The sequence below is a fragment of the Neophocaena asiaeorientalis genome, unplaced genomic scaffold, assembly GCF_003031525.2.
Source record: "Neophocaena asiaeorientalis asiaeorientalis breed wild unplaced genomic scaffold, Neophocaena_asiaeorientalis_V1.1 scaffold280, whole genome shotgun sequence".
In the NCBI taxonomy this organism is placed as follows: Eukaryota; Metazoa; Chordata; class Mammalia; order Artiodactyla; family Phocoenidae; genus Neophocaena; species Neophocaena asiaeorientalis.
In genome coordinates, this window is record NW_020185321.1 from 3,868,025 (window position 1) to 3,894,329 (window position 26,305).

The following is a 26,305-nucleotide window of genomic DNA, read 5'->3' on the forward strand; positions in this document are numbered from 1 at the left end:
TGCAATAAATGAATGTTTATTTTAAAACAATTTGCTATGGCTTTTTTTTTTTTTTTTGAAGGGCGAGAGAAGACAATTTCTTGGAGCTAGATTTCTCCTTGCCCCTAAGCAGTTCTCTCCACTCGAAAAGACTGTGTCATATGCTCAGGTCATAATTAACCACAGAGCTGTTTAGGAGAAAAGGGACAACGAGAGGGCATTTGACAAAGAGTTAACAGATGTCATTTCAGAGGCGGCTGGCCCACTGCTGCTGGGTCATTTGTTGGATGGAAGCGGATTTTGCTGCTGTCGTAAACAGAGAGTAGTAATAATTATATGCAGGCTGCGTTAGGCATAACAGATTGGATGTATAACATTCTCCAAAAACCCAGCTCATATCCTGTTTCTCCCTCGACATACAATGGAGACGACCCCTAGTTCCTAGTTTTTAAAGTCGTCTCCCAGGATTCTTACAGACTTTCCAATAGAGAAATAGGTCATGTTCTATCAGGGCTAATTCTGCCGAGGTCCGGGGATAGCAAAGATACCCACCCCCGAATGAGTACGGGCACACTTCAGTGAGCCAGCCTCACCGCAACGCAAAGCTGCCTTTTCCATTTGAAAAATGAAAGAATTAAATTCAAAACAAACAACTTCAATTTAACACCAAAGTACAGGATAACCAATCTTAAAAATGTCACAGCGTAATGGATCTTAATACCCATAGAAAACACAAAAAGAGCACCATTGTTCCCCAGCAATGCAGAGCAACCTCGCAGAATTTCAGTGAAGGAGAAAGAAGGGAAAAACACCTTATTACTTCCAACCCCTGCGAGCCATTTTGGTCTCCAAAGGTTTTAGGCTGCCCGAGGCCGTGTGTCTGCAGTGTTTCGGGAAATGACTTGCCTTTGCACGAACGCTGCTCGGTTCTGCAGCGAGGCTGCCTGCCCTGGAGCAGCGCCGCTCCATTTCTGGTTAACTCTTCCTTCCCGGGCCTGCCGCTCGCCAGAGCAGTGTGGACAGGGCTGGCGGCGGGCAGGGCGCAGGGACGCCAAGGCCACGGCCACCTGGCCTCCTGTAGGGCAGCCGGGACTCGCCCAACTGGGAGCAGCTTCCCAAAGATGATGGCTCTGGCAGAAAGACAAGCTATTCTCTTTGCTCTTTGGAGAATCAATTCTCAAACTGAGCTATAAAGCAACTGTCATAAAACACACAACATGGCTTAAGCCAGGGGACAGAAGTGGGACTTGGTGGGCCAAGACTGGCCAATCCAGCCTCTCGGGATCCCCGGTAGGGACAGTTTATCATCTCTGCCACAGGTCAGGCAGGACTCTCTTCTGGTTAGTGTGGTGCCAGCAGGGTCCAGCCTGCTCCCAGGCAGGACTTGGGCTTGAGGACACTTGCTTACACTGACTGAGGGAAGCAAAGGGACAGAAACACATTGGGGCTGCACATCTGAGTGGGGAGACGACAGCAAACCACTTAGCACTTAAGAGGTTAATACAATTCCTAAGTGTTCGGCAATCACGGCACTTTAGTGCCATTTCGATTATTACACAATAAACAGACCATGTTGTCTGGAAGCAAATTTTTATGAGTATAGCTGAAGGGGCTGCAACTCCTTTAGCTGCAGAAACTAGAAGGGAAAGAGCGTTTCCAAATGCTAACATCACGGATCAGAAACTCAGGTAGAAGGGAAAGGTTATTTTTAGGTCACTGCTCTGGCAACTCAACACCCTGACCTTTAAAATGAGCATGTTGTTAAAAGGAAACAAAGTTCACCAAGGTGTTCTTTAAACAGAACCATTTTAATAACAATGTTGTTGAGTTTCAGAGTGAAAGATTCAGGAATTTTCAGAAACATGTTATGTTCAGGAAAGAACATCTTGTTAACACGGGTTGGGAATATGTAAACCGTTTTGCCTGCCTTGAATATATATTACACACACACACACACACACACACACGGAGGCACGCATGCACACCAAAAACAGCCAATTCGTAGACACCAGCCACTGCTGTATTTTTGTATTTTACAGGTACTCAGGTGCAATGATCACAAAGCAGGTCTAATTCCTAATATAACAAGAGATGCAAACATTTAATCTGGAAAAGGGGATTGTGGGGACATTCTGCAACCCTCAAAGCCTGTGCAAGGTTTCACTGCACACAGACCTTCAAGAGGCACTTTTCTCTTGCAAGGCACATAGAGGTTCAGATCTGGAGGGGAGGAGAGCCTTCCCCCAGATCCACCAACGGAGGAAGGAAATCACCCCAGCTACACGTCAGAATTCAAGGTTAAAATGGGCACATATGTGCAGAGCCTTTGCACATTTTAAGACTTGCAAAGGTTTCTCACATGCCCGTGGTGTCCGAAGCAACCAAGGAGGTTGTTCTTCTTACTCCCAGTTTACAGATGAGATAACTGAGGCTCCACCTAAGAAGAAATAGCTTCGTTAGCCCACACTGACAGCTGCTATATCCCAGGAATTCCTCCCAGAATCCCAGAAGGAAATGTCTAGGCTCCCCTCCTTTGGGGGAATTGGACAAGCTTGTAGCGAACCACTGATCCAAAGGGCCTGGGGCCTCTCACAAGGTCCCTGCTACTCAAGGAGCTTAATGTGGGCAGCATGGGGGCAGGGCAAAGTTGCAAAAGGTCCACCCTGATCCCAGGGCGTGGGGAAGAAGCCTGCTGCTGAGAGAGATGGGATGGGGGCTATGGGAATGTAGCCTCGGCCTTGTGGCAGGGAGGGCACCTAGTGTCCAGGAGGCTGGGCTGGGTCCTCGGGCTGCCTTGGATCAGCTAACAGTAGGTGGTGCAGAAAGGAGGTTTTAGCTGCTGATACCAGGGAAGAGTTTCCACTCCCCCTCCAGCAGATCGGCATCCTAACTCCTAAAATCTTACCTTTAGAAAAGCAGAACTTCTCAAACACTGGAGTGCAAAAGGATCCTCTGGAGCACCTATTGAAAAGACACATTTCTGATTAAGTAGGTCTTGAGTGGGGCCCAAGGACCCAATGAAAAGGCTGCTCAGGTAAGTCGCGTAACAGGTGGTCAGAGGAGCAAACTTTGGGTAACCCCACTTTGGGGTAACATTTCTTGGCGTGTGTAGCATCCTTCCTAGTGATAGAAGAAATGTTCACGTATTGAGAAAAGGGGAAGTCCTTCTGGCTTATACGTGAATTAACTTGAACTGTATGCTAACTAAAGCAGACTGTGGCCTATCAAACATACGTTGTACGTCTGCTTTAATTATTAAGAAAAGGGTGCACTGACCAGAAGTAAAGAATGTCCATATTAAAAATAAAGATGAAATGCCTACCTTACTGGGGTGCCAGTGCATACTCCTTTGATAAGGCTCCCTTCCCAGGTGCCAGGCCATACTGACTCGCTGTGTACGCGCGGATCTGTTTTTTTATGGAAACCCTGAAGGGATGTATCCCAGACTTGTTTAATGTTCCTTGTTCTGCCAAGATGTAACACTGTGCTGCAAACCATGCTTCTCCGGAGCAGTTCCTCAGAGTTATCCGAGAGGCTGTCTTCTAGACTATAGTCCTCAGTTTGGCTCAAATAAAAATCTTTTCTATCCCTATCATAGATTGTTTGTTGATTATTTTCATCAACATTAGGTCTTTCAAAAAACGCCGATGCTCCTCGCAGGAGTAGCCTATTTCAGTTCCTGACATGAGTTTACGAGATACCCTCAACCATTCTCCAGTCTGTCCATCCATCCATCCACCCATCCATCCACCCTGCTCAACAGATCCTACCTGGACACCTGTTCTGTGTCAAGCCATGTTCTAGGCGCTGGAGTGATAAAAGAGATCTCAGCATGCAGAGGAGGGAGTAAACCTTAATGGAGGCTAGTGACTCAGAGAGGGGACACCACGGTGGGAGACGCAGAGGTGGGTGAGCCCACCATGATTGTACACACTGCTGGCCCTGGGCTCAGGGTCCCACAGCAGGCCCTGCGTTGTTTGGACCACGATAAGAGATGGCTCACGGCAGTTTGGACCCCTATGGCACTAATCATCTCCTTGAGAGGTCTTTTCTTGCCATCTCAGAGGGAAATGCAATGCATCATCGTTGCATGGTGAGAGAGGTGAGGACGCATGGGCAGCAAGGGAAAACAGGCATAGGAGGAGAATGACAATGGCAGCCACAAAGAGCCTGTGCAGAAAATTCTGCATCTGATGCCCCTTTAGAGACCCAAGCAAAGCCTATTAGGAGCCCAGAAGCCACCAGGCTTAGAGCCTTCTCGTCCCCAGCTCTATTTTGAATTCTCTTTGAAACATTGTAATTGGCCATTCAAAACAACCTTGGTAATTATAAAGCCATCACCTATGGGGTCCAGTCTCAGGGTAGTGTCTCAGACAAAGAAACACAATCTGTCAACGTAAACATAATAAATTTCAAAATAAGCCAAGTTCAATCCCGACATTCCTCCAACAGTCTAAGGGAGATACACAGATCACAGCACTGCTTCTGAACCTGTCTCTTCTCTCCTGCTTTCTCCCTGACGTACTGCAGTGGCCCCATCCTTTTCAACACTCCTCAGCACTATCCCCCAGGCCTCTCCCTGTCCACCCGGACCTTCTCTCCTCCTCTCTTTCTTTCTGATCCTGCTGTCAAAACGCCAGAGGGACTGGCCTGGCTGGCCAGAGAGGGAAGTTGCTGGACGATCGTGGGCCCCTTGCACCTCTTATCTGAAAAGTGGAGACAATACCATGACGTCATGGATTTGTGGTAAGAATTAAATGACATAATATAAATAAAGCTTTAAATAAAGGAACTGGTAGACAACAGGTGAATAACTTTCCCATATGAAAACTTAAATGTAGGAAGAAGACCATAATAGATTTTATTTCAGAAGAATTTATTATTTCACATAAAATGATTCTATATATTATAAATTATAAATTTGGGGGGGATGTGCTCATAGTTTATGGCAAGGAGAATTGGAGAGTAAAGTTACTATTATGCAACATTTCCCCCCCAATAATTCCCATACTGAGGGTCTAATGAAAATGGGCTGCCAAAATTCTGCATTTTTATCATGTGTGTCTGCGTTAGCATTTATGGTATATTCTGAATTAACAAACATCAAACACTAAAACATTACATATGCATAAAAATGGGGAAAGGAATTTGCATCTTTTGTAAATCTCAGTGGAACGTAGTCAAACCTCTAGCCCCACCAGATACTCCCAGCTGAAACTACATGCTAATTTTGGAATAGAGGAGCATTAATGACTACAAAACAATAAGAAGGCTATTTGGGCATGTGCTAAAAAAAAAAAAAAAAATCTTTAAATCAGGCTGTCCTTATCGTTGGATGTCTCCTAATGCATATCATTCTCAGTAAAGAACCTTCTGGTTCACTCATGTTCTTTCTGTTTGTTAAAACGGCATTCAAGTCATTTTATATAACACAAAGTTAATGCAAACCCAAAACAAAATAAAAAAGAAAAGAATGTCAAAAGAACAAACTTTTAAACTCTGCACTTTTTATTATTAGATGCTATTCCTAACTTGTTAAAATTGATCAAATAGAAAGCTGTGAAAAGAGAAAAAATTAAGCCAACTAGAAAAGTGTGACTTGGATTTAATATTTTATAATTGCCAAGGGACATACTGAGATCAATGAATTTTTGCCTGAGATGAACGTCAGAAAGAGATGTACTTCAGTCTTTTAGGGAACATTGGTCTATTTAATTCTTGTGTCTGATGCATGTGAAATAGGCCTGCCTTGGCCTTCTTTCTTTGCCAGGGGCACCGCCGGCAGCAAACATTACCACTTTTAATAGGCCGCTGTCTGAGGAGTGGCAAGGGATCCGATAACCCATGGACTCTAATGGATCTGCCTGTTTATTCACTTACACCTTTTTTTTTCCCAGCTAATTTTAGTTTTGCATGCTGAGTTGTTTCACTTTGAATTAAACAAAAAGAAACAAAGGAAAAAGCCCATGCAGCTAATAAACCATGATTATGTTCATGGCCCCTCTCGACAGGCTTCTCTCCACATACCAGGTACACCATCGGAGAACAGATTCGCTGTGGCATTTTCTCCACTTGTTGATGAAATCAATATTTTATACATGCTCAAATTTAGAGGAAAAATGAGATTATTCAAATCACTTGACGTATAACGCACTGTTGTTTGTAGTAGATCTGAATGCCCAGCCTCAGGCCCCAGACGTCCTCAGATTTTGGACACCGGTCAGTGACTTTTCCTGCCTGGGGACTCACCCCAGAGCTCTCTCCAGGGTCATACAAACAGGACAAATGCCCACATGCTTTGCTTTGTCTAATGAAAAACCAGAGAGACACAAGGAGACTAGGTCTAAGTGCCCTTCAACAGAAATAACAGGAGTCAGTGGTTTAAAAACATCCTCCCTCCCAAACTCCCTCCTTAGGCCTCGAAAGCTTTAAGTCTTCAGAAACGTTTTAGGCTGATACCTGCCAAGGGATTGGAGAGGGACAAGGATGTCCAACATGAGAAGGAAAATTCCGGCTTCCCCGATTTTTCTGAACAAGAGCCATTTTCCATTGTGGGATTTTTGTCACAGAGATCCCGCCTACAGAGAGGGTGGGCAGTGCCACCCCTGCCCCATGGGAGCTCCCACTGATTCCTCGTGGTCCCAGCCGGTTCCGAGGGCAGCCACCTCCCCACCACTGGGAAAGTCGGCCTAGATTGGAGGGTGGTGGCCTGAACTCCAGAAAAGGCATCCTCCCCTTGGGAGGAGGGATAACATTCCCCAAAGACCAGAAGATTCACCTCTGACAGGTCACTATGCCCTGGCACCAGACTGTGGGGCTGAGTTGTCTCCTGGCCAAAAATTAATAGTATTGCTTCCCGGTCAGAAGCTAAGATAATTTACACAATAATCCGGAAAATTTTAGAGAATTTAGACTAGCCGGGAGGAACAGAACGTGATGTGTCATGGACCTCCAACAGAATGTCAACAGCTCTCTGAATGAAATCCCCTTTAGACGAAACAACAGTCTAATACCTACTTCTGCCCTCACGTAATTAAAATAGGGTAATTTTTTAGCCCGTTTCTCTCAGCTATAATCTGTCACTCGAAGAAGCAAGCCCCTTAGCATCCCAGCTGTACCCAGTTTCACACAACGGTTCCTCTCCTCCCCACCAAGGCTCAGCGCAGGCGGAAGTCAGGCAGCTCGCAGACTCCTCAGCCCTGCCTTTCTTGGACTCACATTCCTGAGCGGTGCTTTCTTCTTTCCCTCTGAGCTCCACATCACCCGAATAGTCTCTCCTTCATTCAGCAGCATTTCTTCAGTAAATATGCATCGACTTCTACCCTATGCAAAGTACTAGACTGTCTGCTCAGTCGTTGGCCTGGAACTAAGATTTCCATTTGCTAAAGAAATGCAGTGTGTAGGGTCCCCAACTTACCTCCCTGAAGTGTCATTCAATCCTGCTGTTCAACCCAGAGTCTAAACAGGCTCTCTCTCTTACCAACACACAGGTTACAATGAAATAACACATAGGTCCACAATCCACGCCTGCAGTGTTACTGCGAGCACACCCTCAACACGCAAGAAACTCTGCGGTCACTGAATAATTATATTTCCCTTCAATCTGTGTGTGTGGACCTGGATCCTCACTCTCAGACGCAGTGTGCAAAGCAGACGGGAACAACAGACTCAAGTTGGAAGTGATTTACTTCATTAGCTGGGATTACAAGTTTAACTTACAAACCAGAGGTCAAAATTTCTCATTAACGAGGGGGCCGTGAATCGCTGCAGGCTTTGGTTCAAGAGGAGACCACTCTTACTACTAACTACACATTTCAGTCTGTCTTTGATGTTCTCCTTCCTCCCTCCTCCCTTTTATTTTTGGCAGAGGAGCTGATTTTAATTGTGGCACTACAACAAGGCTCTCTCCATCCAGGGGAGCAGCCTCCTGTCTGCTGCCGCGAGTGAGCCAGGCTGCAAGATTGGGTGCAGCCAATCGCTCAGGGCACATTTTAATGGCTCCCTTTTCCTACAAGGCTTGGATTGTTTTCCACGTGATTCTGGTTAATGTCGCCGCAGGAAAGGGCATCGCTTTTCCTTGTGAGCTTCTGATCCGTCTGCCTCAGAGAGGTGAAATATATTAAAGCAGAGAAGGAGGCGTCATTCTAACTTTCCAAATGCAAGGGCCAGACCCAGCACATTCTCCAGCACTCGGAAAAGAGAAAGAAGTTTGACAGAGACCGTTACACTAGAAAAAAGTGCTCTTTTTGATAAATCAGCTTTGGCTGTTTACAAAATACTCAGACCGTCTTCACATGCCTCTTCTCTTCAAAACCACTGCCAAGGGTTAAAAGAAGCAACTCAAATGAGAGACAACCTTTGCAGAGGACACCAGGAATATCAAAATTCAACAGCACAAAATCCTTCTCCAAATAGGAACACTGGGAAAAATATAGCAGAGCTTGTGGTGGGCAGCAGAAATAATAGAACGCTTATCATACACTTCCTATTTCCAAAGACCGAGCGCTACATGCAGGCCACGGTAGCACAATGACCATGTTAACTGAAACAGGGCTCCGAATGGAGTCACTGATGGAAATGATTACAATATCTAATTATTTAGAAGTACAGCCATTTTCGAAAATAACTAAATTGTTATTCTGAGCTAGTCTGGTAAGAAGGTCACATTCAAACCACATAAGCTCTAAATACTCCTCCGTTTCTGTTAATATGCAGGGATGTTACCATTCAAGTCTGTTCTCCCTGAGAAATGTTTTCTTAGTCGCCTCCGTGTGAAGAGCCCGTGGGTACCGCAAAGACAGTGGACGAGTGCCCAGGGCCCAGCGGAGAGGCGGCTGTGCTGCTCCGGATTCAGAGGGCACAGCCAGATGCCTGAACCCGGGTTGGCCCACTTGGCTGCACCCGACTCCATCCACGTCCCCGGCAAGGCAGTCTGCTGTGGAAGCCACGTGCTACGGGGAAGAAAACTCACTGTGTAAAAGGAGCAAGATAAGTGGGGTTCAGCGGGGGTTCTGCGGAGGACCACCGGTCCCCATTCTGTGCCCCTTGGGGGCTCCTCCTCCTTGGAGGGATGACTGCTTTCTTTGCTAATGTTCAGGTCGAGTCCCTTTATGGCTCCAGTTCCCTTTAACAAAAATACCGGTTAGAACTCAAGGAATCTGTTTTACATGGAGGTGAGAGCAGTTCTCACCCGGGGACAGTCAGCGGCTCAGACCTGGGAAGCAACAGTGGCTCCAGGTCATAGGGGCCCGAGGCAGCCCGGCCATCTGGGCTAGCGGCCACTTCCTGCCACCGGGCAGCACCTCCGGCCAAGCCAAGCGGTCACCTTGACCTGACTGCTGGGGCATCTCACCCACTCTGGTCGGGGGAGTCGGGGAGAGGCCCTCAGCAGCCTTTCAGACTCAACAGGGGGCTATCTTAACAACGAGACATCTTAGAAAGGTCATTATTGCTAGTCTAATTTCAAACAGGCACCACAATGAAGGGCTGTCTTTGTGTGGGATTAATTTCAAAACCTCAGGATTTGATGTCAGTGGGAAAGAACCAGCGTGGGACTCAGACTGCTGCCTTCCCCTGCTTCTGGCCAGCGCCTGCGGCTCGTTTCTTAGGAGATGAAAACTCTGACAAGCCCTTCAGTCAAGCTGAAAGCAGGCAGCGGCCCAACAACACCCAAGGGCCCCCAGGGCATCCTGTGACCCCTCCGAAAAGTCACATTCACTTTGCTCTTGAGAAAGGAAAAATAAAGCTGGAGGCATTTGATTTTAAACCATGTGAAATAAGGAAATGCGAAGATGCGAAAATGAAGCGGAAAAAAAAAAGTTAGAATTCATTTCCGTCCTTTGCAGTGGCTTAGAAGCCAAACTGGTTCATTTTGAAAGAGTGTAAAAATCTGATCCATTCACCAGTAGGCAGAGACTACAAAATGCTTAAGGTAAAATATGTAAATATGTAAAATTATCTGTTGAAAACCATCTCCTTTTGTGCTTGAAAGAATTTTTAAAAGCATCTTTATTTCTAGTCTGCATTAATATACTGTTGAACAGAAAAGTTACTTTCTGGCAAAAACAACAAAACCAAGGTGCTGAAAATAAAGTGATTTTTTAAATGAAGTTCACAGATAAAGGGAAGGACAAAACAGGGTCTACCTTCCTGTTCCCCTGGATGGCATTTTTAGTAATAATTTAAAGAAGATCATTAATATAACAAATTATAGAATCCAGTTTTTTCAAAAGCAGTGTTTGCCTGAAAACTTAAAATCTGCCTGCCTGCCTCCACTGCCATTTCTTTCGGAGGTGGGGTCCTTCTCCCCCTAGATTTCCTCCAGCTCCCCTGACCTGGTCTCCCGACATCCACCTTGATAGAACTGCAGCCCCCTCAGCAGCGAGTTTATTTTCTATTTTTTTAATAAATTATTTATTATTTTTGGCTGCATTGGGTCTTCGTTGCTGTGTGCGGGCTTTCTCTAGTTGCAGCGAGAGGGGGCTACTCTTCTTTGCAGTGCACGGGCTTCTCATTACAGTGGCTTCTCTTGTTGTGGAGCACGGGCTCTAGGAGGGCGGGGTTCAGTAGTTGTGGCTCATGGGCTCTAGAGAGCAGGCTCAGTAGTTGTGGCGCACAGGCTTTAGTTGCTCCGTGGCATGTGGGATCTTCCTGGACCAGGGCTCAAACCCGTGTCCCCTGCATTGGCAGGCGGATTCCTTACCACTGTGCCACCAGGGAAGCCCAGCAGCGTGTTTGGATACACACCACAAATAATTGCCACAAACAGCTTACCTTAATTCTAAATATTCTCAAATTAGTTTTTTAAAAAAATATATAGAAGAATGGCAGAATGCCTATGATTATATTATTATTCATTTAGTTTGACTTAAATATTGTATTGCAACAAAAATCATTTGTCACATGACTTCCAACTTGCAGAAGAAGGTTTTTGGGGGTTTTTTCCCCCTAATCCCATTTCTTTTGGGAAGGGGTCAACCAACTAATGGATTGTCTCATCAAACCAACATCTTCTACACTGTAGCTGTTTCCTGTCTCTTCCTGGGTGAAATCATCCTCTCTCGCTGGGCATCCGGCCCCATCAGCCAGGGATGGGGGGATGGGCCTAGGATTGAGATGGGTGGTGTCTGAGAGCTAATCAGCTGAGCTTTCAAGCCAGGTGTACAGAATGCTCAGATCCTAGAAGGGCAGACAAGATGTACCCTTGAGCCTGTATTTACTGAAGCAGCACTGTTGGGGGAAAGCGAAAGCACTTAAAAATGAAAAATTGTTCTTGCAAACTCTTGACTATTTTCTGAAAAATAGACGACAGTCGAAGACTTTCTGAAAAGTTTTCAAATCTGCTTTTTCTACTATAAACTCTCATGTTCCTATCACTTGTTTCTATGTTTTAAGTCTCTCATTTCCTCAATGAAGGTCACCAAAAAATAAAAATTAAAAAAAAAATCATACACACACTCAAAGATAATTGTCCAGAAAGGTTTCCTAGCTTCTCCCCATGTTGATGAAAGGCAAGCCACAGAACCCATTTCCCAGTCCCCTTCCCCTAGACCAGGGCAGACCTAACCGTGCCCAAGACACCCAGCAAGAAGGATGTTAGGAGCCTGACAGCTGCTGAAGGGGTCAGTAAGATGAGGCTGGAGGCCAGGGTGTAAAGTGGTGATATTTTGTTCATCATAATTTTTTTTTGCATTAATTCTTTTTTTTTTTAAGTTATTTATTTTTGGCTGCGTTGGGTCTTCATTACTGTGCGCAGGCTTTCTCTAGTTGCAGCGAGCAGGGGCTACTCTTCGTTGCAGTGCACGGTCTTTTCACTGGGGTGGCTTCTCTTGTTGCCAAGCACGGGCTCTAGGCACACGGCCTTCAGTAGTTGTGGCTCGCAGGCTCTAAGAGCGCAGGCTCAGTAGTTGTGGCGCACGGGCTTAGTTGCTCTGTGGCATGTGGGATCCTCCTGGACCAGGGCTCGAACCCGTGTCCCCTGCATTGGCAGGTGGATTCTCAACCACTGCGCCACCAGGGAAGTCCCTGCATTAATTCTTATTAAACATATATTGCAGTAAAATGTTACTTATCTTGACTACTGAGTTTTTTGGCACCTCCTTAAATTTTGCCCCCAGGCAATTGCCTCACTCACCTCTCCCTGGTCCTGGCCTCGCTGTGGGGAATGATGGGTGCCTCACGAGCTGAATGGGGTCCCAACTGGACCAGCCAACATGGCAGAGGAGCTGACATTTCTCCCAACAAGCCTCCCTTGGACAGCTGGAAACAATTTCTCTGCTGACCCTTCTCAATCCAGGCTCACTAGAGCTTTTTGAAACAGTGAAACTCCAACTTTACAAAACCCAGGATGGGAAAGACTTACTGAGTTAAAACACAGTTTTCTTGTTCATCACACTAGAATAAACTATTCTAAGTACGTCACCACATTCATAGTACGTAAACATAGTACGCTGTTCTGATAAAAGTCTTGAAGAGACAGGAGGAGATGTACTGTTAGCATCATTATTTTCAACTACCACTATCACATACTGGGTGCCATTATGGAGCTGAGGGCTCGACACATTTTATTTTGCTTAGTTCCCAGAAACCCTGATGGCAAATCTGAGGTTGCACAAAGTTATTCACACTGGCCGTGGGGCTGAGCTGGCATATGAAGTCAGATTGGACTCCAAAGCCCACGTACTGTGGAGCCTTGGAGGTGAGTTTGGTTTTACTCTTCCTTTTGCATTTCTCTGGCCTAGCTCTGTGCAGGGATGCTGAGCCCAGGGCTGAAGGTTGGCCAGGTGGCTGCAACTGAGGCTCCCACACCACCCCCTCGTAAGCCTGAGGACCCCTGAGCATGACCCAGGAGAAGCAGGTTCCCCATCCACACAGCCATGGGCAGGAGCAGGTCTCCAGTCCTGCTGGGCAGCCCTGGACAGCAAAGGTGTGCCCAGGACCAGAGTCCACTTCCTTTGGATGATGGGGGGTCAGTAGCAGGAGCACTGATTTTCAATTCTGGGTCCTTATGCAAAAATAATCAAAACTTCCTATCTGAGCAGCGGAAGAAACAGATCTCCAGCTTAAAAGGAGGATAGGAGGGGTGTGAGGAAGAACCTTAGTTGTCACAGCTGGAAACTTAAGCATCAGGAAGCACATCTCTGTGGGTCATGCTCCCAGCCCGGCCAAGGACAAAGCAATGAGCAGCCCAGCTCTTCACCTTCCCTCCCCAGTGGTCCCTTCTGTGTGTCCAGGCTCCTTGACCTTCTCACTCTCCTCTTCTCTTTCCTCCCCTCTGCAAGCCCCAGAGGGCTTTTGCTCATAGTACACGCTCTCCCATTCCTTCTTAGCCATTCTCTCAGCTTTTCACGTATTCTGCCAACCACCCCCCTAGATGCACTACCTGTTTCCCCTAGCCAAACTCTTTTAAAAATTAACCTCTAGGGACTTCCCTGGTGGCACAGTGGTTAAGAATCCGCCTGCCAATGCAGGGGACACGGGTTCGAGCCGTGGTCCGGGAAGATCCCACATGCCGCGGAGCAACTAAGCCCGTGCGCCACAACTACTGAGCCTGCGCTCTAGAGCCTGCAAGCCACAACTACTGAAGCCTGCGCGCCCAGAGCCCACGCTCCACAACAAGAGAAGCTGCCGCAGTGAGAAGCCTGCACACCACAACGAAGAATAGCCCCCACTCGCCGCAACTAAAGAAAGCCTGCATGCAGCCAAAAATAAATAAATAAATATATTTTTAAAAAATTAAAAATTAACCTCTATTCTACATGAGGTTCATTAACCTTTTGCCTCCCCCAAACCTACAGCGTTGCAGAGAAAGCTCAAGCCGCCCCACCCCCGCTGAACTCCTATCATCCATGGCTACCCTCAGCCTTCTAAAAGGTAGCCACTGAGTCTATATATATTCTTTCTGACTTTTATTCTATGCTTTTGCAACATACATGGGACTCCATTAAAACCAAGCAGTATTAGTTGTTATTGTTGAGGGTTTTTTTTTTAACATAAACCATACATGTATTTGTTCTGCAGAATTTTTTCACTCAATAATACATCTTAGAGATCTATTTGCATACATATAGGCCCAACTCAATTTTTTTTAATTGCTATATAAAACTCCACGCTGTGAAGATGCCTTAATCTATTTAGACATTTCAATATTGATGGGCGTTTAGGTTTCTGCTATTACGAAGCCTGGTGTGATGATTCTCTCTCTGTGCACATAACGTGTTTCTTGAGAGTAGGTAAAGCAGAAGGGAAATTGCTGGGTTTCAGGGTGTGTACATTTCTAGTTGTAAAGGAAACCGCTAGGTCCTCCAAAGAAGTTGCAGCAATAGGTAGCGTCTGAGAGCAGTATCCTTGACATACTCACTCGTACCTCCTATTATCAGACTGGTAAATTTTTGCCCATTTGATGAGTGACAAATGCTACCTCATTTTTAAAATTTAACTTTTATTTTATATTAGAGTATAGTTGATTTACAATGTTGCATTCGTTTTAGGTATACAGCAAAGTGATTCAGTTATATATATATCTCCATTCTTTTTCAGATTCTTTTCCCATATAGGTTATTACAGATTATTGAGTAACGTTCCCTGTGCTACACAGTAGGTCCCGGTTGATTATCTATTTTATATATAGTAGTGTGTGTATGTTAATCCCAAATTCCTCTCCCCACCTTTCTCCTTTGGTAACCATAAGTTTGTAGTCTGTTTCTGTTTTGTAAATAAGTTCATTTGTATCATTTTTTTAGATTCCACATATAAGTGATATCATATGTTATTTGTCTTTCTCTGTCTGACTTCATTTAGTATAATTCCAACCATGTTGCTGCAAATGGCATTATTTCATTTTTTTTCTGACTAATATTTCATTACACATAAAAATGCTACCTCATTTAACTTGCATTTTCCTTAAGATTTGGCAGGATTGAGCATCTTTTTTTTTTTTTTTTGGTAATCAATTTCCAAGCCATTTTCCAGGCCTCTTCTGTGAATTGCCTGCTCATATTCTTTGCCCACTTAAAAAAAATAAGTTTATCTTTTTACCCTATCACTTGCTTTCCTGCTTGAGCACACAGCAGGTGCTTGGGACACATGGGATCTCAAGCCACCCATCCACTCTGTATGGGGACACAGCACCTCTGGGCCACACTGTGGCTCTGACATATTCCTTTAAAAGAGATCACATAGCACCTCTTCTTGGAAGCTTTCTCAGTATTCCCATGGCATTTGGGGATCACTGATCCTGAAACTGGCAGTGACATGTGCTAGCACTGACCAGGAACCCCTTTTAAAGTCAGGGGACCCTGTCACACACAGCACCTCGGGCCCCACAGCCAGCTGGGGCTTCCATCTGGAGCTGTCAGCCTCCAGTGGGCTAGTCCCAGGCCTGGCCTCAGCCCAGAGCTTGGGGCTCTATGGGCCCCACCCGCAGGAGCCTTCCACAGCTGAGGGCCTACTGTGTGCAAGCCGTAGGCAAGGTGGCCCGTGACCATCACTTTGTTTAATCCCACTACATTGACAGATGCCAACTCCCAGTTCCACAGCTTGCTCCAAACCTCCCAGTGTGGCCCCGGGAAGACTGGGATTTGAACTTGGATAGGCATCCCTGCTTTGCTGATGGCCCTGCTGCACTCCTAGGCTGGCTGCTCCTGGAAGCTGAAGAGTGCATGTCAGTAAAACCAGGGCCCAGCCATAGCATCCAGCACCCCCCAACACCCACACCCACTCCACAGCACACGCACCCTGGTCCATCGCCTGAGCTGCTGCAGGCAGAGCGCTGGACAGCCCGATTTCTCATTGAGGGGAACGCCCGCCTTCCCCCTCCCCATGGCCCCACTTTAGAGGATGCTGAGTAACAGGTACACAAGGGGAGAGTCATCCCTGAGCTCAGAAAGCCTCAGGTGGAGGACCAGATTCAGCCAGAGGTCCACCCACCCTGGGTGTCCCTGCCCCATGAGCCAAAGGGAGAGAGAGAGAAAGAAAGTGGGGCAGGGGTTCCTGAAGGTCAACAGACCAAAGTTTGGTCAACTTCTAATACATCTTCCACTTAATATTAATATTTAATACTGAAAAATCCTAATGGTGACCTGATTGTCTCCTGTGAATTCCAGCCCTCTCAGAAAGCCTATCTCTCAAGGTGACAAGCTGGTGGTACCTGAATTCATTACTGCCTGATTAATTATGCTGCCTTTGTACAAGGGAAATGGGGACTTCAATCAGCCACAGCTGCCACCCCCGGCCACCACCTCATCAGGCCGGCCGCCGTTTGAGAGCCTGGCCCAGCGCCCGACATGGGGGCGACCGGGAAGCTGTGAGTGGTGGCTGGTTACATGTGGCTGCCGGCGGTCAGAGGGCTTGGGATGTGGGGCCCTTTCTGCAAAAAAGGGCATTTGGGCAGTCGAGGGAAGCAGGGGTGAGTTGGTTCTACCAGCTGCTGAGCGGAGATTCCTGCTCTGTTCCAGGAGGGGCCTGACCAGGAGGCCCTCCTCTGGATTCTCTGAAACTGGCTGTCATCTCTTCAGGAAGGGGTGCTAGGTCTCAGAAGGTGCTATTTAGAGCAAATGTATCCCTTGGGATACAAGGTCACTTTAGTGAAGGCAAAGGTTCACTTGCCAACTACCCAGAGCCGTGTTCGGGCACAGCCCTGGTGGGCATCAAAGCACAGTCTCAGCATCTGGGGTGGGGCTCAGGGCAGCTCCAGGTACCTATGCAGGGTGAGAACGTCACCTACTGACTTCACTGGTTTGTTAACCTGCCAGGGCGCTCCCGCTGCGGCCCTTCTGCATTTGTCGAGGTCTACCAAGTTGTGCAATGCAGTCATATTTGAAGAGTTGCAGAGTGATATACTTTTTCAAAGAAGAAAAGACTAGATAACTTTACAAATGTCAGTTCCCCATCCCTATCCTGAGCCTGCCCTGTGTGGAGCAACAGAAGAGGTACACACCAGCCTAGTGCCCTGTGAACCTTGGCCTCAGCAGGTCTGGTTTAAAATAGTACCCTGTCATGGATGTGCTGTGTGACCGTGGCCAAGGTACCTAACCTCTCGGAGTCTCGGTTTTCAGACAGCACTATGCGCCCCACAGGGTGGTTGTGAGAGCTAAATAAGAGAGTACACGTGAAGTCCCGGTTTTGCCCCAGAATACCTCCTGACATGGGCCAGTTTAATCCAGCTGTTTTGGTGCCACTTTGTCAAAGCTGAGCAGTCAAAAGGGGAAATGCTGGTTTTCGTTACTAAGCTGTGTGTGAATCCATCTTCCCACTGCAAAGCTTCAGGGACTGGGAGAGCATGCATTACGGGGCAATTCTATAAAACCTTGTTTCTAGGCCACAACAGAGCAATCCACACCCACCAGCTTTGCTGAACTGCCCCACCCTAGCTGCCCTCCCTGGAGGCGTCACTGGCCTCCTCACAAGCCACCTGGCAGGTGTGGTCACAGAGGAACCCCCTACAGGGCGGGGAGGGAGGAAGCAGGTCTCAGGAAGACCCAGGACAGTTGCTCACATCCTAGGGAGAAGGGTGTGTGCACAGAGGTGTAGCCAGCAAAGCCATGAAGAATCGGCAGTGGTTCAGGGGCACCAGGCAATGGGGACAGGGGTGTCACCAATCAGAAGCTAGGATTAGAGTTTAGTTAAGGGAAAAGTCTAGGTCCAGGTTAGTCAGAAGCTGCCACACGTCAAACAGCAGGAGTCCTCAGCCTGTCAGGAGCACTGAGGCTTAGACTCCCCCACTCGGACTCGTTGTGGGCCCAGCACCTGAGGCAGGGCTGGGCTGGGCGTCTGAGCCTCCGCTTGGAACCCTAGAGCACACAGGGTGAGGTCCTACCAGAGACTAGGTGGCTGGGTCCCCAAAAGAAAGATCTAGTAGCTGGGTTCTCCTGAGGACCAGAGGAAGTGGGGCTGGGGCAGGGAGACTGAGTCCATCCAAGGGAAAATGGAGCAACAGCCTCTACAGCATCTTCGTTTTCAGCAGATAAACTTACAAGGTTCAAACTTTGGAGGTTTAAAAACAAGCTAATTGGGAAACCTATGAAAGATATAAAGGTTGCTTAATGATTTGACCTTCAGATGGGAACATCAGCCACCTTCCTTAGGTTGCCAGGTGCCTAGACGCATGCTCAACACCACCTGAGACATCTGCTACCCCCCTCCCCCAAACTCACTTGGAGAAACTGCATGTAGCGTGCTTGGGGTCATTTTGCTCAGTAAGGGAGACTGGCCCCTCCTGAGCCCTGGCTGTGAAGCTGCCAAAGGGCCTCTGAAAAGACAAAGGGGAAAGAACAGACAGCAGGGCAGGGGCTCTTACTTTCTACCCCTTTTGAATCATAATATGCCCATTACACTGGTAAGAGATGAAGAGATTTGCCCAAAGGCACAAAACCAGTGGCTATGGACTTTCAGTGTCCCCCCAAATTTACATGGTGAAGCTCTAACCTCTAATGTGATGGTATTTGGAGATGGAGCCTTTGGGAGGTAATTAGGTTAGATGAGACCATGAGGGTGGGGCCCTCATGATGGGATTAGTGGTCTTATTAAGATACCAGAGAGCTCACTCGTTCTGCCATGTAGGGACACAGTGAGAAGGCAGTCTACTGCAAACCAGGAAGAGAGCTTTCACCAGAGCCTGACCATACTGGCATCTTGATCTCGGACTTCCATCCTCCAGAACTTTGAGAAAATAAATTTCTGTTGTTTAAGTCATCCAGTCTATGGTATTTTATTAAGGCAGCCTGAGCAGACTAAGACACCTGTGAATAGTCTTTTCTTTGCTTTTCTCCTGTCTGCTTCTGAAGCTACACTATTGGCCCAAAGGACTAGGTGAACACCTTGCACCAGAGCCATCTATGCAAATGCCAGTTCTTAATGAGTATAGAACCTTCTGGAAACTGTCAAGAAAATGCTAGGACCCTGATGACGAGAGGATCACCCACAAAGACAAAGGCCTTCACCCACCTTCAAATGCTCTATCTTATTACCTGTCAGTAGATGACAGGCTGATGCAAAGTCCCAAAGATAGGGAGGCCAAGGGGTGAGCAGTGGGTGGAGGAGGCACCAGCATCCAACCCCACGTGGAACATCTGGGCATTTCAACCTGAGAGCATAGCAGACAGAGGCTGAAATGTGTTCCCCCAGGCTCCTCACGTTGCTTCACAAACGCCACCCCCAAGCCCAGGGGCTCCGCGAGTGAAGAAGGTCTCTAGGACACCTATTACTCAGCTGCCTGGTACAGGAAGAACACTGGACCAGGAGTCAAAAGACTTGGTGTCTATAGATCAGCTCCTCAATTTGTAAGCTGGGGCTTTAGAGCAAGTTACTTAACCTCTCTGTGCCTGAATTTCCAATCTGTAAAGGGTATCCACACCTCCCAAATTAGGTTATTATGGGGATCAGTGAGAGAACAAACAATGGTGGCTCTAAAAGGGCTGGTTTCCTTTCCTGTTTTTCCTGCCTCGGCCTCTGTATTTGCCCGTTTGCTGTTAATTTATAGATATTTCACAAAATTCACTGACTGGGGAGAAAAATCTTCCCCACTTTAAAAAAAAAAAAAGATGACATAGTTTTTTGGAAAGAATATGGGTCATAGGTCAGGGAAAAAAACCATGTTAATGAGCCTGGGACATAGTAGGTGCTCAATGAATATTTGAGGAAGCGAGAAAGGAACTCTGCAGGAAGAATGAGTCCCTTTCTCATCAGGTTCCCGTGCCTTTGCTACAGTGCACATTCAGATATTTGGGGGTCCTATCCACACATGCCTATCTCTCTCTGGAGTTTTGAGCTCCACTAGGACAGGCACTGCCCAACACTGAACCTGACCTTTGGCAAAGCTCAGCAAACTTGGGGTGAATGGAAAGAAAGCTTTGAATGCCTACACACTACATACACACAGACTGCCAGACTCAACAGAATGGTTTTCAGGCTGGCAGGAGGCTCCTGGCACCTGACTCTTTGAATACAGATGGCATGTGGGTATGTCAGAGTGTGATCCTGCTTTAAGAAAATGACTAGTTTCAAAGACGTGAGAACAATCAATTTGATCCAATAAAATTCAGAAAAATACATTTTCCATTAACTGTTATCGATAGTGGCAAATTTGTGTGGTCACATTAGAAATATTGATATTTCTGCCTTCCAACAACCTCTTTAGTCATTGTTTGCATGGAGTATTTTTTCCTATCTTTGCACTTTATACCTTTCTTATCCTCATGCCTAAGGTGTGTCTCAATATGTAGTTGGTTTTCCGTTATTTATCCTGTCTGTCAATTTTTGTAGTTTGATGGCAATGTTTAGTTCATCTACATTTGATTTAATTACTAACATATTTAGTTTAGTTTTGCTTTGTTTTGTTTTTGGCCACGACGCATGGCTTGCAGGATCTTAGTTCCCCGACCAGGGATTGAACCTGGGCCCATGGCAGTGAAAGCACCGAGTCCTAACCACTGGACTGCCAGGGAATTCCCTCATATTTACGTTTAAATCTACAATGTTTCTATTTCTTTTTCTATTTGCCTCACCTTCTTTGTTTTCTTTTGAAGTAATTATTTTCACATCATTTAACCCTCTAGTATTAGCTTGATATATATATACCCTAGAGATTATGTTATGGACAGAATTGTGTCCCCCTACCAAACTTATATGTTGAAGCTCCAACCCCCAGTGTGACTGTATTTGAAGACAGGACCTTTACAGAAGTAATTAAGGTTAAGTGAGGTCATAAGGATCTGACCTGATAGGATTGCTGTTCTTATAAGAAGAAACACCAGAGAGTTCTCTCTCTTTCTGACATCTGACGACAAAGGGAGAAGAGGGCCATCTAAAGAGAGACCTCAGGGCTTCCCTGGTGGTGCAGTGGTTGAGAGTCCACCTGCCGATGCAGGGGACGTGGGTTCGTGCCCCATCCGGGAAGATCCCACATGCTGTGGAGCGGCTGGGCCCGTGAGCCATGCCCACTGAGCCTGGGTGTCTGGAGCCTGTGCTCCGCAACGGGAGAAGCCACAACAGCGACAGGCTCACATACCGCAAAGAAAAAAAAAAAAACACAAAGAGAGCCCTCACTAGAACCTGACCATGCTGGCACCCTAATCTCTGACTTCCAATCTCCAGAACTGTGAGAAAATAAATTTCTGTTGTTTAAGCCATCCAGTCTATCTTATTTTGTTATGGTAGCCCAAGCACACTGAGATATTATAAAATGCATCTTAAGTTATTAAAATAAAATAAAAAAAGATTCGTAATTTTACTAGTTCTTGAACAGCGTAAGAACCTTAACACATCTTAACTCTATTCACTCCCCTCCCATTTCTTGTTCTGTTGCTGTCATACATTTTTATTCTTATATATATATATTGTTAAAATGTTTTTCTATATGTATTTAAAACCCCACAAGATATTATTTTGGTCAGATTTACCCACTTATTTTCTCTTTCTGCTGCTTTCTACATTCATTCCTTTTGGCATTTCTAAAGTTCCACTTATGACAATTTCCCCTCTGCCTAAAAGAATCTCCTTTAGTACTTCTTTTAGTAGATATCTGCTAGCAACAAATGCTCTCGTTTTTTGTCTATTTTAAGAATAACCTCATTTAACCTTCATTATTGATAAGTATTTTTATTGGTTAAAAAATTCCAGGGACTTCCCTGGTAGTCCAGTGGCTAAGACTCCATGCTCCCAATGCAGGGGGTCCAGGTTTGATCCCTGGTCAGGGAACTACATCTCACATGCCACAACTAAGAGTTTGTAGGCCACAACTAAAGACCCTGCATGCTGCAACTAAATACTCCCCATGCCACAACTAAGGATCCAACAAGCCACAACGAAGATCCCATCTAAAAAATTCTAGATTAGCTTTTCAGTGCTGTAAAGATGTTATTTCATTGTCTTCTGGCTTTCATGGTTTCTGTTAAAGTTAGCACTAAGTCTTATGATAGTTCCAGTGAAGGTAATCTGTCATTTTACTTGGCTACTTTTAAGATTATCTCTTATTCTTTGATTTTTGGTAGTTTTACTCTGATGTGTCTAAGTGTGATGTTCTTTATATTTATACTGCTTAGGGCTCTAAAAGGATTCTTGAATCTGTGGATTTATGTCTTTCAACAACTTTGGAAAATTCCTGGCCATTATCTATTCAAATATTGCTTCTGTTCAATTCTCTCTCTCCCTGTCCTCTTCTGGGACTTCAACTACAATTATGTTAAAACCTTTTCACTATGTCCAAAATACAACATACTCTTTCTGTATTTTCCATTCTTTTGTTTCTTGATGCATCACTTTGGATATTTTTTTTCTATCTTCCAATTCACTAATCCTCTCTTCATCTGTGTCTAAGCTTCTTTGAACTCACCTGTTACTTTTAATTACACTTTTTCAGTTATAAAATTTCTATTGATTCTTTTTTTATATACTTCTATTACCTGTTGGAATTTTCCATTTTGTCTTTAATCCCCTTGAATGTATTGATCAGAGGTTATTCTATCTATATTTGTCTATATCTGATAACTCTAATAACTGGATTTCTGTGAGTCAGTTTATATTAACTATTTCTTCTCTTGGTTTAGGGTGACTTGGTCTTGTCTCCTGGTATGCCTAGTAAATTTTGATCAACAGCTACAGGTTGTACATGAAAAATTATAGAATCAATGTGGTATTGTGGATGATGCTATGTTTCTCCAGAGATTTTCTTTTGCTTTGTAATGCAGTTAGTATAGAGGCAGACCATCTTAATCTGGTTTGAGTAAACCTGTACCTTTGTGAGAGTTGGTCCTTTTTTGATTTGCCCTTACTACTGGTATAACCTTTCAAAGGTCCTAACCAAAAGCCTAGGATATTACCAGGGCCTCTCTGAGATTGCCAAAGCTTTGCTCAGCTTCTTAGCACTGAAATCACTGCCTTGAAGAGGCAGTGAAGAGGTAAATGCCTTGAAGGGAATAATAGTGCTGTTATGTACTAAATATTTGTGCCCCCCCATTCATATATTGAAGCCCTAGCCCCCAACGTGGTGATATAAGGAAATGAAACCTTGGGAAGGTAATTAGGTTCAGATGGCGTGATGAGGGTGTAGCCTCTATGATTGGATTAGTGCGCTTTTTTTTTTGGCTGCATCGGGTCTTTGTAGTGGCATGCAGGGTCTTCATTGCGGCAAGCAGGATCTTTTTGTTGCAGGCTCTTTGTTGCAGCGCACATGGGCTTCTCTCTAGTTGTGGTGTGCAGGTTTTCTCTCTCTAGTTGAGGCAAGTGGGCTCAGTAGTTGTGGTGTGTGGGCTTAGTTGCCCCACGGAATGGGGGATCTTAGTTCCCCAACCAGGGATTGAACCCACATCCCCTGCATTGGAAGGCGGATTCTTTACTACTGGATCACCAGGGAAGTCCCTGGATTAGTGCTCTTATAAGATGAGGAAGAGACACCAGAACTTCCTCTCTCTGCCATGTGAGGACACAGAGAGAAGGTAGCAATCTGCCAGCCAGCCCTCACAAAGAACCGAATCTGCTGACACCTTGATCTTGGACTTTTAGCCTCTATAACTGTTAGAAATAAATGTCTGTTGTTTAAGCCACCCAGTCTATGGTATATTTTATAGCAGCCCAAGCTAAGACAAATGTCAAATGTCAGGCTCACCTTTCTATGTTTCCATTCTCTCCAGGATCTTGCCCTCTCAGGTTCTTACTGTCAGACAGATTTTTTAAATTATCCAGCTGTTCTGCTTGTTTGAGGTGGGAGGTTTGGTTTGATCCAGGCTGGTGTTCAGAGCCAGAAGCAGAGGTCTCAACTATTCCTGTAGCATAATTGCTCAGTTATAATGATGGTTAGCACAAAAATTCAGGTTTAGGGTATTAGCTTTGGTGTAATAAATTCCATCTGAGTGGGTTAAAAAAAAGTACACATTGGTTCAACTGATTGGAAAAAGTAGAAAATTATAGTTTTCTATTAAGGTAAGTTATTCTAATTAAATGAATATAAGAAGCTTTTGAGCAATCACTGGAAACATACAATATATCACAGCTAATTTCCCAATATTTTTCCCGCAGTGAAGTATACCTCTGGTTTATAGTAGTAAGAGTTAAAGGAGCTGCTAGCATTCCCAGCCCTCCACCAGGCTCTGGATCACACGGCTAGATGCAGCCAGGTCCCTAAAAAGACAACATATTAGACTCAGCATGATAGCCCAAGCAAACTCATTCAACATAGAGCAACCAAATTTAAACAGTCTTATCTTACTTACTTCTCCAGAAGTTTCAGAAATTGTCCTTTTAAAGTACAAACATCCACAAAAACTGAGAAGATGAAAACAGAAAAATAATTTTCTGTAACAGAGTAGAGATGTGATACTGCCAACTACTTGTCAAATGACAATTGCTGTTTTAAGCTTTGCCCCAACAGATGGTTCATGTCACATGGGTGAAAAGGCCATCAAAGCACAAAGTTCGACCTGTTTTGGCAGAGTATCAGGATGAACAATTAACCCAAAGGCCAGGATGCATGCTGAATACTGAACTGCATGTCCTACAGGAAGAGAGGGAAGATAAAAGCAGTTGGGAAGGCTGAGGGTATCGACTACAGGCACCCATGTTTTGATGAGCGAATGGCTCAACAAAACGGCTGGGCCTTGGTATAGCTTGGTATAGCTACAGTTCCTAAGTGAAATGCCTTGGGAACTAGATGGATGGAAATAAATCTATGAGCCCAAGAGACCAATCCCTAAGAAGGTTACAGACTGGTCAACACGATAATGCTTTGGCCTCCAAACACAACTGGGAGACTCAAGACCAACAGCTCAATTTGGATTGCTTCAGCTAACAAAATAAAGAATGATGACAGGAAGTCCATGGTGGTCTCTCAACTCCCTGGAGGGACACACAGAGAAGAAAAAGTTGATTACGGGCAGGTTATAACCACAGAATCTATTAGGATTAAATGGGTCCTCCACGTAGACCTAGTCTAACCACCTTATCTTATAGAAGATGAACTGACACCACTCGGGGAGCTCCTTTTCATCTGTCAGAACCCATATCAAACATCAATTCTTCTGCAAACCCTTCCATGCTTCCATTTGGTGGCTTCCTTCTTTGTTATTTTCTAACCTGAAGTGTCAGCTCCATAATTTCAAAATCTCAAGCAGACAGAAGGTCCTCCATAGTGTTTCTTGAACGGACAAGTGAGAAATGACATGTGTAATTTCACGGAGCAAGACATGGGCCAGTCGTCCTGAGCTCCAACCCAGACAATTTAGTCAGGCTTCAAGGCAGGTTCCCAAGTTTGAAAACGCCCCGCAAAAAGTAAAAGATAAAAAAAATTTTAACATTAAAAAAATAATAATAATAAAACGAACCACCATGTACTCATTACTTATATTCAACCTTGTTTCCATCTATACCTTCACCTACTTTCCTTACTACATAAAACTATTTAGATCCTTTTTTAAAAAAATAAATTTATTTATTTTTGGCTGCATTGGGTCTTTGTTGCTGCATGCGGACTTTCTCTAGTTGCAGTGAGCGGGGGCTGCTCTTCATTGTGGTGCGCGGGCTTCTCATTACGGTGGCTTCTCTTGCAGAACATGGGTTCTAGCCACATGGGCTCAGTAGTTGTGGCTCATGGGCTCTAGTGCGCAGGCTCAGTAGTTGTGGCACACAGGCTTGGGTGCTCTGCTGCATGTGGGATCTTCCCAGACCAGTGATCGAACCTGTGTCCCCTGCATTGGCAGGCGGATTCTTAACCCCTGTGCCACCAGGAGAGTCCTACATAAAACTATTTAGAAATAAAATCTAGATATCATATCATCTGTAAATATTTTAGCACATATTTCCAAAATACATCGAAAATGTTAAAATATTTTTAAATACTTAAAAATGTAACATTATCATTCTGAAATAATGTAATAATACTTTTTAAATATCAAATACCACACTGGTGTTCAAATTTACAAGTGTCCTATGAATGTCACTTTTTTCTTTTTACCATTTATTTGATTTAGAATCTAAATGCAATATTTTCCTTGCAAGTAATTATTAAAGAACTGAGTCATTTGTAGTTTCACAAGATGTGGATAGTTTTGATTATGTTCCCGTAGTGTTGTTGATCCAGATGAGGCTTGATCAGATGCAGCTTTGATTTGTGTGGGGGCAGGGCTGTAAGGAGCGTCAAGATGACTTCAGAGTTTGTGCTGAGTTTTTCCATTAGCACATCATGTGGGTTCTCTCTTTTCAAGACTTAGTAGCCATAGCTGATCATGCCTAGATCCATTAATTAATTAGGAATACAAAATGGTGATGTTCTATCTTTCTTTCTTCATTTATTAACTGGAAATACTTTTACAAGGGGAAATTTCCCCTCATCTACCATCTG

The 26,305-nt window shown here is 45.1% G+C and overlaps 1 long non-coding RNA gene across 1 annotated transcript; it reads right to left on the bottom strand.

Moving 5' to 3' along the window:
• Positions 1 to 2,003: 2,003 nt before the first annotated feature.
• On the bottom strand, positions 2,004 to 24,448 carry LOC112392191 (uncharacterized). Its single transcript, XR_003001648.1, has 5 exons — positions 24,183 to 24,448; positions 23,999 to 24,090; positions 23,579 to 23,735; positions 2,885 to 2,940; positions 2,004 to 2,416 (listed from the first exon to the last, which is right to left on the bottom strand). It is a non-coding gene; the product is annotated as an uncharacterized LOC112392191 (long non-coding RNA).
• Positions 24,449 to 26,305: the final 1,857 nt, after the last annotated feature.